Raw genomic sequence first — 14,594 nt, 5'->3', positions numbered from 1 at the left:
CCGTAAACGGCGGGAGAAGTAATGTATGAAAATAAGCAAAAACGCTTTGAGCTCGTCCCGTTTGATGTTCAAGTGTTCTGAAATGTAACGTGAAGCATTACTTATCTAGCTGCAAGTCGGAAAACGAATCTACATACCTAAGTGTTTACAACCAAAGAGAAATTAGCACCCATCCACGCGGCCATCATAAATTATTGCAAAGTAGTCATTAGAGACCGATAAAAGTAAGATAACTAATAACTGAACGAGCAGCACTTAAGTCCTAAGGGGTGAGAGAACGACCATTGAAGCTCACTGACAGAGAAAGGTTTCTTTTCTGATGTGATTTTTTGTGTGCCGAATTGCAGCGGGTGTATAGGGGGTGTGGGCGCGCGGGGAGGGGGGGATGGCCGGGCTCAGGCGTGCGCACCCGGCAGTATCTAGCCGGTCGGCGGAGCGCATGCACGTGCACGCTGTGGCTCGCTCGGCCCGGTCCCACGTTGGGCGCCATCAATCTATACCGCGATGTCGGCGTGTTGTCGCCGCGTGTCAAAGTAAACTCGCTCACGTGTGCCGCTACCAGTGCTCGGTGATGGATCTCTTCTGAGGAAATGTTCAAGTGCTCAGTGTTTACATAACAAAGAATTAAACAAATAGTTTCCAGACCGTAAATTGATTAAAACAAACAAAATAGTGCAAACAAAAGTAACTCAGTGCTAAAGTTAAACTACTCAGTAAGTAACAATACAAGTGAAGTGGTTCGTGATATTTCCCTCTCGAACGGAACTTCACAAATAGGTAAGTTCATACTCAGTAAGTAAGTTTACGATACATTGCGGATGATTGATAGGGCAAACTTAGTGGGCCAGTGGGCCGAGCAAATGTTTATTATCAATAAACAAACTTTGGGCTATTTGAGAAAAAGGATCGAGCGGCGAGCGGACGCGGGTAAATAGAAGCATGTCGTCAGTACCAGATGACAGACGTTTGTGTGATCCACGTTTAATGAACCATTGCGTAACGGACACCCGCTTCTCTCAAATATATAGGTCAGCTCGCATATTATTGTAAACCTAATTCTCGAGTTCACAGTCAACGGAACATCTTCAAAGTGTTTTAAAAGTATTGTGTTCATTGAAAAGACGATAGCTACTAAGGAAATTAGGTGAAGAGAAAACTTGGGAACAAATTATAAGTAGTCGAGTGTCCCCGGAGCAGTCGCAGCATTATTTGCTTCCGAACTTAACAAAACTTTTTTTTCATATTCCCCAAGGAATTAATTAAGTAGGGATCACTTCGCGAACAAAGAGATTCGTATTTCTTCGGTTCATTATCTCCATTTTGGAAAATAGCTTGTAATTTAATATTCTTTTTTTGTTACAATCTTAAGGGACCTTCGTTAAAATGACATTGCTTTAAAAAGATTTTCAGATTACGAGGTCAATGGTACTGATTTCTTTTTTTTTCAATTTGTACAAAGTCACAGCGCAAAGGTCCCGCGAAGCACACTCGCCACTAATTATATTATTACCGGCTTCGTCTATGGTCTCTTGTCGCGGATGAACTTTGAACAATCATTGTCTGCACCAGTACGAAGAACGCACAATCAGCGTCAATTCATCAAAATCCCGCGGAATATACTTGTCACGAGTATTATTACAGAAACAAAAAGCAATTTTCGGCGCTCCGCGAGGCAATCTGTCACCGCACGCGAAGACGAATAAGTCAACAAAACAAAAAGTTGTCACTCCGGGATCCGGAGCACCTCCGCCATATTATTAATATTAAATACCGGCGTGTCTTTGTTTGCGCAGCCACCGGGAGGGTCATCGCAGTCGTATTACCGCGAGGTCAATATCTCAACATGTGGATAACATTGACATACTCGTTCATAAAGTCCGCGATAAGATGGACGAACCAGATCGTTATTTGACATAAGAGTTTACTTTATTGCTTAATCGCATGAACAAGGACGAGTATAGCATATAGTAAGAGTATTTTTTATCAAATACTCTGAGCTCTGTATGATGATCTAGGCCCAGGGCGTACGTGATGATGTTCAGTCGTAGCCGACAACTATTCATTAGCTCACCGGGAACGTTGGCGATGGATTATTGTGGAAGCGGATTGACACGAGTAATGACTCCGCACCTTGTAGCACTCGTTACTGGACTTGGACAAGACTCCGACTTCCACTTACTTATCTTTTCTAATAATTGTATTGTTCATATTGCATTCTAAAAGATTTAATCACGGAAGACGAAATACTAGAATTGTTAGCAACAACAGTGTTGGAAATAGTTTATCTGCCTCCTACTTCCAAGAATAAAGGAGTTCCATTAAATTAATGTACAAATAAAAAGCCTAACCTTTGCTAAATTAAAGTACAAAAGGTTACGTAATGCCAACTATTGTTGTAGGAATAAAACTATGAGCGAGCGATATAAGAAAACATAAACATTTATTATTGGAAATGTCAAACAATCGTCTCTTTGAACAATGACATCAATAAATAGTTCCGCGAGGATCGAGAAGGAACGTGATCAATGTAAATACGATTGTATGCCGGTAACAATTGACAATCGAATCTTTTATCTAATCGGGAGGAGAAACAAAACGCCGCGATGTTGTCGTCGGGAGTCAGCACACAACGAGGAAAGCCATGCGTCAGTACTCCAGCCACCGTCAGAGACAAAGGATCAATAAATAAAGAGAAACATGTTCCCGCTTCCAACTGATTCTATGGATTCTCGAGAAAGTGTGTACAACAAAGGCCGCCTTAATTCTATCTTTCATCTCTGCTCCGAACTGAAGAATATATTGAAATAAAGAAAAGGATAAAACCGAACTCGTTTGACGGCGCGGCCGGCGCGCGGCGGCCGCACGGTGATGCCGGATCCAAAAGTTTGTGCCGAGAATTTCGGCAACTAATTTCAAGACGAACCCTTATAACGATGAATGTGCTTTAAAATCCCTATCCTCCTTCTACCACGCACTGTCGGCGCTAATAGTGCGCCAAGCTGTGGAGTGGCCGCCACACCGGCAGCCGGCGGTACAAGTCTGACACTTTACAGAAGTAAGGTTTATAGAGATTGACTTTCTCCATTATCTTGCTGTATAGTTTTGACATTTTTATTAATGAGTTAATGGTCCAGATAAAATATCTATTGTGTAACTGAGATCGGAAAAAAGCTGATTTTGAAAAATGCTATCGGAGCGCAGGTTTTACAATTGGCAACGAGAAGGTCAATATCTGGAGACAGAGAGAATAGAATTTAAACAATGGCCGCGTCGAATATTGTGATGCAAAGCTGGTTTTATTTGTTGAGCTCATTGTCATTGTGTACGTACCGCTGTACTGGTAAATATTTATTTCAGAATACGAGAGAAAAGAATAAATCTTGAACGTGAAATCGTGCGTCTTTCTTTATATGTCGGAATATGAACTCAATCTCGAAGCTGCACAAGATTCACATACACACAATGTATTTAAATCATGGATTAATAATATATTTAGATATGATTGACATTATTTTTCGATGGCCATTTAGAGTAACTTAATAATAAGTAGCCGATGTTTTGTTAAGTGCCTTTTAACAAATGGTTGTATCAAATCCAAACACGGAACTTCATACAAATATTAAAGACAATTCTATATGTTTGTTGTTTGTTTAAGTTAAAATAAAGTAGTAGTTAACAATTACACTGTCGATAACTTGACGAATGAGGAAAAGCCTTTCCTATTTCATATTAGACCGGAAAATAGAACAATAACTGTGTAAAAGTGAGTAAAGTTTTGATAGAATAAATACATACGAAGCGTTGTTGTGGGCTCTAGGAATGTCGGGAAACAAGCGAACGATACAGTGTACAGGCGATATATTGAGACACACGGGCAGGTGCGCACTGATACAGGAGTAGATAGAGAGGGCAGTGAGTGGCGTCTTTGATAACAAGACAAATGTTATATTAATATAGTGTTTAATAACAATATTTCCTTTACCATGTTTTGTATGAGATGAATGACTAGAGATACTAGAGTTCATACAGTACCATTCAGTATTGCAATAAGAGTATTAAAAAACACTTTAGTGAGATTATTAAGTGATTATTCTGGTCATAATATTGCTGATGTAGAGATTTTGTTTTATGTGAAGATTTTATTTTCATTATATTTTGTTTTTTTTAGGTTTCACGTTGTGACACTTTAAAATGTTGTGCATTAAAATTAATTAGTAATGTTACAACTACTGATTATATGAATAAATAAATGATGAAGCAAAACTTTACACTCGGATATTTTGCTAAAATTATCAATTTAATACTTTTTCACAGAAATAGTATAACATTAAAATGTTATAAAAGCTTTAAACAACAAGTAATTACAAGAAACGAATAAATAACAACATAATTGACAAAATGGTTAATAACTACATCAGCACGACATTTCAAGGCTTTCTTACAAGTTAAAAACGGAATTTCCATAATTTTGTGTTTAAAATTACTATAATTACTTAATAACGCCAGTAAAAAGGACTATAGCAGGTACATCAGTGCAGATTATATTATAATAAGTAGAGAGTAGCGGGGGGGGGGCGCGGCTGAGACTAGGCGCGCAGCAGTCACGCCGGCCGCACTGGTCGCCGCAATTTATTGGATCGCTTGAGAACTGACCGGCTATGAAATATGGCTGCCGTGTGCGCACTGATTTATCGCCACCGACACTATGAAAAATTACACGCTCCCATTGAAAACGTGGAAACTATCACAAACCTCGACCTCCTTTTGAGACGCCTTTAATTATCTCCGCGGAGAATTTATAAGAACATCTTCCATTCTGGTTGCTTATTCTTTTTGTTCTTTACAAGTGCTTTCGTCGTGTTCTTTAGAAATGAAACGAATCGCCATACTGAGTGGTTTGTTTGTAATTACTCAAAACAGGAGCAAGACAAGACTATTTGCAACAAGATTATTAAAACTCTACTACATATTAACGAATTGTTCTGTTCTAATCTACAAATGAAACTTTGTTATCGTGAAACATCACTTTGTCATTTTCTAATTAAAAAACAGAACAGAAAAAGCAGATCTGTATACGGGAATGAATCAGTGAGGTGTCGGCCCGATATAGATCTGCGAGGCATACTGCAGTGTGGTCACGTTGGCCTGTCGATATTCTATCGAACGGCCCTCGAGTAATTTATAGAGCCGAGCATGCCTTTATGAGTTATTGCCTCGAACGTCCTCACCCTCTCGCCCTCCAGTTATGTTTATACAGAGGAAAAATTAAAAAGTCTCTCGATTGAGCGATCAAGTAGCCGCCTATTGAATACCTTCACAGCGGCCAGGGAGCCGGGGGCAGTGAGTGGACCCCACATACCAGTGTTACACTAACTAAGCACCCCGGCTGTATCATCGCGTAATTATGATTTCAACAAGCTACTCAGCTGTTACGTTGGGCTTAAGCTACGGCAAATAATATTTAGCATCTAATTGGATAAGACCTTTATAATCCTTATAACAACGAAATAATCGTCTTAGTACATTGTAATAACAATCAAGCTCCAGGGCATGATTAAACTGGCGCTTTATAAATATTTGTGAAAAGTTTTACAGCGCGTACACAAACATAGCTTGAGGTGTTTTCTCAGAAAATGCGAAAACCTCTTCTTTATAATATAAACGAAAGTAATATTTTTTGTCAATTCACAGTATTTATGCTGTTACCGTTAATGAGTAGTGTTGAGGTAACGTTATCCACGATACAAGCGACGAGTCTGTGAAACATCAAAGAGCGCGAGTCGACCTCTAGACATTAATTAAGGACCGCTGGCCAGCAAGTACTGGCCGCGGCTGGTGCGCCGCTGCCAATCGAGTTAGTGGCCATCACACACTTATTATATCGAAGATCAGTTAGCAAAAAAGTTTTGCAGATTCAACCTGTTTGCACACCCAACGAGTTTATCTTGTGTAATCGGTTTAGGTGTGGGTGCTAATGGATTCCATTTATTATTATTTGTGAACGTAATCTGTGTTTCTTTGAACCGCAAGATAAAGTCTACCAATAAGGCAGCAGTCACACCGCTTTGTATTGCTATTATCGCCGGCAACAGTAGGTGTGTTCCTGGTATTGGGGCTCGGTGACAAACAGCTTCCTACCTTTACGTCATTTTTCCTTATTTGCCGCCAAATTATTATCATCTTTATCAAATAACTAATGTATTTGGTACCTATTATTGACTTGTTCAATATTCATACTACTTGTGTATATTTATTCGCAGTACTTACAGTAGTAAGCTGTGTAATAAATTATTATATTTACTGGAATGTCGACACAAAATAGGATATATATAGAGAAATTAATAAAAATTAAACGTTTGTTCTGTATACTAGAATTAAATTCAACACCTCTTATTGTACTTCGAATTATGAAACCCATTTACCATTTAAATTTAATTGTGAAATCGCCTGACGTCATGTTTATTTTATTTAATTATAAAATGCGTATTTTGTGAATTTCAGCTAGATTTTCCACATAATACCTAGATTTTAGAACTAAATAATATTTATTATGAATGCACAAATGAAAAGTTCATTAATTTTAAATAATAAATGAGATTAAATGAAAATAGATTATACTAACATTCTGGAATTAAAATTATTACACAGAATAATATGATTATATTTTCAATGTGAGAACATGACTGTAAAGCTCTGGAACTAAATAATATGTACATAATATCTTTTTAATAAAGCTTAAAAAAATATTAAATAGGGTGGTGTTATGTCCAAAAATACTTTTTACTTTTTAATACATATCACGATTTAACACGAAAAACTTTTTCATGTTGATTTTTCCTATATGGAATGGTCTATCTTATTTCGGTTATAAAATTTAAGTTTAAAGTTTATTTTTGTGCCTTTAATCAAATGTGGAACATTTACTTGTGGTTTATGTGTGTATATATTTTTATACATAATATTTTATATGTATAAAAACATATTCCTAAGCCGTAGCTCAGTGATTCAAATAATATGTAGTGTTACGAAACCCCGAAGCCCTGCAATGTAGCAAGCCGTGCTTGAGGAACATAACTGAAATAAATTCATACGCTGTAAGCAGCGGCGGTAAGTCGGTGCAGCAGTGTGCAGCGGATGGTGGAGTGCGCTCGTAATCCGGCATTATCGTTAGTTCTACTTCGATCCGCTCGTTTGTAACCTGCGATTTGCTTTCATACTGCATTAGCGGGATAACGGCTGTGTCTCAATGGCACATACCGGAATAAACTAGCATGCGACTAATCTTGGCCGACTTAAGTGAACTTTGTGGGAGTTATTCAATATACGTATATTTTCTGTAACCTTTCCTGCTAGAATAAGTTACCTGATTTACTGGGAGTGGCTGCCATTTATCTTTCAGACATACAGTACTAACTGTAACGTGGCATACATTCATAACGAAACAAGAAACTATGCTCTCTATGACGTGAAACATATAGGCAGACAGTAACTGGAACATACGTGTATGTAGAATAAAGCTTACACCACCAAAAATCAAAGTGACATGACCGCACTATGAAATAGAATCCGATACAGGACAATAGCAGGAAATAAAATGGACGCGCCAACCGTCAGGTAACCCCTGAACTCCATAAATTCCTACTCGCAAAATTGGATTTAAAAGTGCTGAAAAGTTGAAATTCGACGGCCAGCGGGCATCGGGCATCGGGCAGGGCACAGCGGTCACTGGGCAGCGGGCACGGGCACGTTTATTGGAATTTTGTTAGCACTTCGATCCCGCGGTGGCTCGATTGTTTTCTGCGTTATCTACGAGACCGTCACTAGCTCTCATCAGCAGATATTGCTGCGGGCTCTCGAACGACGGGTAATATGTAACATCATTTTATTTGCCACTCCGTCACAAATACCAGCTCTCTACAATTTGCTATGATTGATAGAACACTCTTTATTCTTTATAACAAAGCTGGATGTCTGACTGTTGGAAATGCCTGACATAACGTTTTCTATGAGAACTGAGGCTTTATGAGCTACTCCAGACATGGATATAGTTTGTCACGTTAAGTATGGTCATTCAATCAAATATAGAGCGGAATAGATGGAATTAACCTTCATTACTCGTACTATTGGTTTGTCCACATTGTCAGCGCGACCTATAACTTAACCTACAAACATGTATGTATAAAATAATTGCCAAGATAATGAATCTCTGATAAAATATGTAATTACGTAAATTATTTCTTCTTATAATTGGATTTTTGTGAAATTTCTTCGCGTACCTAGTGAATTAATTAAAATCAGGAGTTACGCCATAATTACGAAATTACCATTTTATATTTTATATTATCGTCGTACGGATCTTTGTTATGTGGAGTGAGACTCGATACTGGATGATATCCGAATACAGGAGGTATTACTGAGACATAGGCAAGGTGAGAACTTGAACATTTCGATGATTTTTTATGGTATAAGCCGGTAAACACGCAAACGGATCACCTGATGGTAAGCAAACGTCGCCACCCATGGACATCCGAATCGCCACGCCATAGGCGTTATAAGTGCGTAGCTGGCTTTTACGGGGTTAGGAATTTAAGAGTTGTTGGGAAATCGGGGATTGGGAAGATTGGGGATGGGAGTAATTGGTCCTTCGGTAACCTCACTCACACAACATAACACAACGCAAGCGTTGTTCCACGTCGGTTTTCTGTGAGTAATATTATAAAAGTAAAATGTGTAATGTAAAAAAGAGTAAGCTAATAAAATTGTGGGTTCCATATTCCGCGAGAGTGTAATTCATCAATGTTCGTTGAATGAAACCAAACCATACACGTATTAGCCGTACATTCGTATATTCGTACATTGGCGGAGTCGACTCGATATTCAGGACCGAAACCGTGAAACTCATTAATCTAGGTTAAGCTAGGGCGCGAACTTCAGAACCTATGTACCTATATATACCACCTAGTTACTGATACGTCATGATCTTTTATATTTGGAATACATCTTTAACTGATTACTTTTACTATGAAATGGAAAATTTATGTACAAGTACTTACTTTACTTTATCTGTTCTCTTTTCATAGTTATTTAATGTTTCGGCAGAAGATTCTCTATAGTGGTGTATATTGTCTGTCAGGGGGCCTTATTACGCGAGTGTTACAATATAATGGCGATTGGTGCTACATGTAATTTATGAAAAAAAGAAAGAAAAAACATTTATTCCACACGCTAAGTAAAATGTCTCAAGTCTGTGGTAAAATGGGCCCAGTTCAGCATGTGCAAGACAGGGCCTTGTGCTGGTATTCTATTGGCCCCTATTTGCACTTTAGTCTAATAAAAGTCGTGTGTTAAATAATATTTTGTCTATTAAAGTAAATCAGTTGCTAAAGTAAATAGTCGATCGTGGCCTATATTGAATATGTTACCAGCTATACAGTATACAGGGTGTAGCCAGAACTAGGCTTGCCACAAAAGATGAAAGAAAAAATGGCAAGATCATTGATCATGATATTTATAAGCGGGAAGCCATCCATTATTGAACGTTAGCTTTTGCTATACAATGTCGAACTAATGAGGAAAAACGTTTCCATGGCGTGTGATGTGTGACCAATATTATAGTAGGCTGTCAATGGGCCACACGCATTGGCTTTTTAAATCTAAATCTAGTATTTTTTTTAAATAAAAGTAGTGTGACAATGATATTTTCAAGACTCAAGATTTGGTTTTATATTCGGAGACCCGCAACAGTCGCAACTGTTGCGGGTCAGAGGCTTTTTTCGACTTCATAAAACAAAAGTTGATATTACGAATATATCAGGGAAACTTTACATATACAATTTAATTTTATTAACAATTTGCTACATAAAGTAATTCGAGCGTCATTCAATCAGTGTGTGGTATCATCCCCCGTGGTTACGGCATTACACTCGTTGCGACGACGATACGACAGCGGTAACGACACGACTCCGACACGACAATGACCCCGCTGCGCCCTCCTAATGCTAATCAATGTGTATTTTCTTACAAAACTCGTACGAACGATAAGATAATACAACGTATGATAATTCTGTTGATGTAGCGCTGTAGCCGTGTTCCCTGGAGCTTACAGAGCCTCGTGTGGGCTGTTTGAGTCGAACTTCATGAATATAATGATTTAAATAAACAGCTTTCGTTTAATAAATAATTAACGAAATGTCTTTGTAGCATTAAAAATATTAAGGCTATTACCAAGGATCACAGTGAGATCATTGGATGTTATACTTTATTCATATAACAATATGAGTAGTTTTTGCTTGTATGTGGATATGCAGATGAGTGAAACACGGTAATGCAGTTTGGTGGGCGCGCTGTGGTCTGCCGATGAAGCGGTGTAATCCTAACAACGAACGGACCGACACATGCACAGTACGTCACACCGCAGTCAGTACTAGGTACAGTGTACAGCGCGCTGCCGTACCGCCTAAACAATTATAACATACCTTAAAAACATAACAAACACAAAAAACAGTTAGTAATGCGTTATAACCATATGACACCATAAAATTACAAGGATTGCGCGTCTTTTAAGCTTCGTATAAAACGAATTGAAACTATGCATCTTCTTGATCTGTTAATGAAACTATTCAAATGTTCTAAAGTATAGAGTAATGCACAAGAGATGTTTCTCTTTGCCAAAAACAATTTAATCTAATTTGTACAAAATTGTATTATATTGTTAACAAATATTTTAATTGCAATTAAAATATAGAGCCCCAAATAATGCGTGCACACGTAAAACACAATAAAGCTGTCTCTATTAATTAATATATTATATAAACCTGTATACAACAGCAGCGGTTGAATATTTGCACTAGAACAATACACTATTGTCGGTAACTGTACTATTTACTATGTACGTACAATACATCGCTGTAATGCGATTATCTACTTTGACGGAGCCAACGCTAATGCTTTATAAAAAAAATCAAAATATAATAAATTTAATCTTTAATATCCCCTGATATGGTTTATGTGCCACTATGTGATAACAACAGTACAAGACTTTGACATAGTTAAGTTATTGTTTTTGAACTGTCAACAGACGTCGTTTGTGTAACTGTATCTGGTTGTAATACAGTGAGCGGCGTGTTGGAGCGGTGCCCTGTGCCCTGTGCCCTGCCCCTATCTCGGGAGGCCTTTGAGTTCTCGGCTCCCGGCGCCCTGGCTCGACGTGTGACGGACAAGCAATTTGATTAGGAGCCGCTCCTGTCGCTCCTGCCGGGATATTAAGAGCACGCCTCACTGTTACATTACACTTATTTGCAATACTCCTATATTTACAACCGTCTTTATTTCGACGGGAACATGTCTGTTATGTTTTCTTTGTTTCGTGATATATTTCTAGCATATTTCCTTTTGTAGTGTGGGCGTGTTCACTAAATGAAGTTGAATGAAATAAAGAATACATACACTGACTGGAGAGACATTGTCTACAGCATACGTACGTAATAGTATTGTATGTGTGGTTCATAGCAGTATAGCAGTATACTGCTATTAACAACACTCTTAACACACGATCTATGGCTGCTGGTAGATTCAATGTACTATGCAATAGTATTGTATGTGTGGTTCATAGCAGTATACTGTATCCAATCTATATGCTACAGCAAACACTAACTGAGAGACTCATTTTACGTTGTTAAATTTAAATTAATAACAATTTGTAAAAACCTCCTTTGACGCACTCACGGCACAGGAGACTATTGTTATACAGGCCAACGTGTATAATTTTCCAAAATCTTATTATTTTAACAATATTTTTAAATGTTTTAAAGACAACGCCCTGTTCTTTAAACCTGTTTCATTAATGAGTAACGTCTGTCGAGGAGTGCAATTTACTTCGCCATTATAGAAAATAAATAATTCGTTTCCACTTAGTATACTTGTTTTGTTTGATTGTGTTTCGTAGTACGCAGTCACAGAGTACGAGACAAATGTTAAATGATTGTATTTCCTCCCCGGCTCGGAGTAGATTTCCTCTGTATCGGAGGGTCGTACAGGAAAATCGTGTTAGTACCGTTTTTTGATAGCACAGCTTGGGAGGGAAGATACCGATATGATTGCATTTCCTTACGAATACCAAACAAAGCGGTATCGGCTCGGATCACTCGCTTATTTTAAAATAATATTGTATTATTTGATGAAGCTCAGCTGCGTGTTGGTTTACACACAATTATACTAATTGCTGTCGGAATAAATCCCTGAATTATTGTTCATAATACACCCCGCGGAGTAAATGTTTGTTATATTGTATTTTATTATTATTTTAACATTGCCTATATTATTGCTGAATGCACGGTTGGCGCAGTGGTTGGGTGACCAGTTGCTGTGTAACGTGTCGTGGGTTCGATACCCGCGTGGGCCAAAAAGTGATAGTTGCATTTTCTGAGTAAAATGACCATTATTAGCCCGGAGTCAGGAAGTTCGGCGGTTTTATCCCTGTGCCTCGGATAGCATATAAAGCCTTTGGGTCCTGCACCTGTCTTCTCTCCGGTCGTGTCGGTCTGCACTATAATATCTCCTTCGTAGTAGGCTAGTCTAGTTAGACAGATTGGCCACCGTGATCGAAATTGATCGGGACATTTATATACCGTATGGAGAAACCTCTTATGACTTAATAGAAACCAAATATTTGTGATCACCTTGGCTGACAATATACGAACAATGAGCGAAATGGGCTCAGTAGCTACGCCAAAAAGTCCAGTATTCTGTTTGAGCTAATTTGAACACTGTACAAATACAGTATTGCAACTACCGCGCTACATGTCCGTAACATTCCTAGACAACCTACAACATTACAGCTGTGTCAAGGTACATGGAGCTGTTCATACAGAATTTAATAGTTGATTTATATCATTTGAAATTTTAATTTTATCATTTTCAGTTTTCTTTGAAGTATTTAGTTATATTGTGCTTCTGTGGGCTAGTAATACTTTAATTTTATTTTCATTTAAATCATATGATTTATCTCCATAATATATATTATTGTTAAATGTGTGGTTATGTGTGCTCCCAGTTATAATATAAACTTTTGTATAAGTTTCCCGACTACAGTGAGAAGATGAGAGAAACAAACACAAGCCTTAACTTTGCTTGATATAATTAATTTAAAATAATAAAAGTTATCGACTCGTTACAGAAACACGTCGGTAGATAGTTGGAGACTAAATAAATAAACCTCATTCCTGGAACACTACAGCCTCGACATTTTCAACTTTACGAAAGTAAAAATCAAAGAAAATATCAGCTAGTTAGTTGGGAATTTAGCGGCAAGTTGTGGGACTGGGGAAATAGGTCAGAGTGGACTTATTCGATTGGCTGCAAGTACTGCGTGGTATTGATGGTGGCGAATCTTTACAAACGCTCGCTCACCGCTCCCGGAGTTGGCAGCGCTTTACTGTCCACCGGCGAGGGCAGATATTTGGGAAGACTTTCACATGCTTCTGTATTAGCTGACTTAACATACTCGTAATACCTGGTTGACTTGTTATCTAATAGCTGGTTACATTTTATGTAAATAAGTTGTTTTGACTCTTTGAATATGTTTGAAATTACATTACAATGTTAATTTTTCTATTATTCTAATGACACGATTTATCAAGTTGAATAGTGACGTTTTTTATGAAATAGGAGGCAAAGAGCCGACGGATCACTCGATGGTAAGCTATTAGCGCCGCCCATGAACCACTACCCGTAACACCAAAGGAGTCACTCCTCTTCTTATATAATCAACCGAATACGATCGGCACACCCATACCATGTTGTAGTACACGATTACATAAGTACTGACATTAATAATTGAATATCGTTATGTAAGAGATATGGCGCAGGTATTAATCAAATGTCGAGAGCCACTGAGAACTCGATCCCGGCAAGTATCCGCTTACTGCTCACCGCTTACAAGATATTGAGATTGTTGAGCGAGTGGCTCGAGCTGGCTCACTGTACTGTACTGTACTGTACTTTACTGTCACTCAACTCGCACGAGGAATGCGCCATCTATAGTCACAAACGGGAACTATTCCTTATAGAAGTACATCAATTCATTTGTGATAGAATGTTATATTATTGCGAAGTTATTTATTAATTACAATCGTATTCTTAGTCTCAAAACATGGTTGTTTTACTTAACTTATGAAAATTTCTTCCGTTTTATGGAAGGCAATTTATTAATTATATATGTTTGTATATTGCTACTTAATGTATAAGACTCTTTGAGTTTCTTGTTATTTTACATACCTGTATATGTTAGTCGGATTTGTTAAGTTACTAATCACAAGCTAAACGGTAGCTAGAGCCAGAATAAACAATAACTGACGCATTTCCCACTAGTGAAGCCCTCAACACTTCCCAGTATAATTATATTATGTACTGAGCCCGCACAGCTCGTGTAGGCACGCACACACGTGGCACTATATTAAAACGGTACCTATTTTGTATATTCCGAGAAACTAGATTTTCGTTTAAGTCAAGAACCTGTTATACTCGACGGAAGGGAAATTTCACACCAGGCGGCAATAACATCATTGCGTGTATACTTGTACAAAGAAAATAATATA

The 14,594-nt window shown here is 38.0% G+C and overlaps 1 protein-coding gene across 10 annotated transcripts in view; it reads left to right on the top strand.

The window, feature by feature from the left end:
• The first annotated feature begins 423 nt into the window (after positions 1–423).
• LOC118273999 (protein sidekick-1) overlaps positions 424–14,594 on the top strand; it is a 138,161-nt gene continuing 123,990 nt past the window's right edge. For all 10 annotated transcript variants that reach the window (XM_050705680.1, XM_050705676.1, XM_050705667.1 and 7 more), the window contains exon 1: positions 424–777. The gene's annotated coding sequence lies outside the window, so the exon portion shown is untranslated. The remainder of the gene's footprint in view (positions 778–14,594) is intronic.

This window comes from Spodoptera frugiperda, chromosome 3 (assembly GCF_023101765.2).
Source record: "Spodoptera frugiperda isolate SF20-4 chromosome 3, AGI-APGP_CSIRO_Sfru_2.0, whole genome shotgun sequence".
In the NCBI taxonomy this organism is placed as follows: domain Eukaryota; kingdom Metazoa; phylum Arthropoda; class Insecta; order Lepidoptera; family Noctuidae; genus Spodoptera; species Spodoptera frugiperda.
Note: the sequence above shows the minus strand (reverse complement) of the source record. Positions and strands in the feature narration are given on the sequence as shown.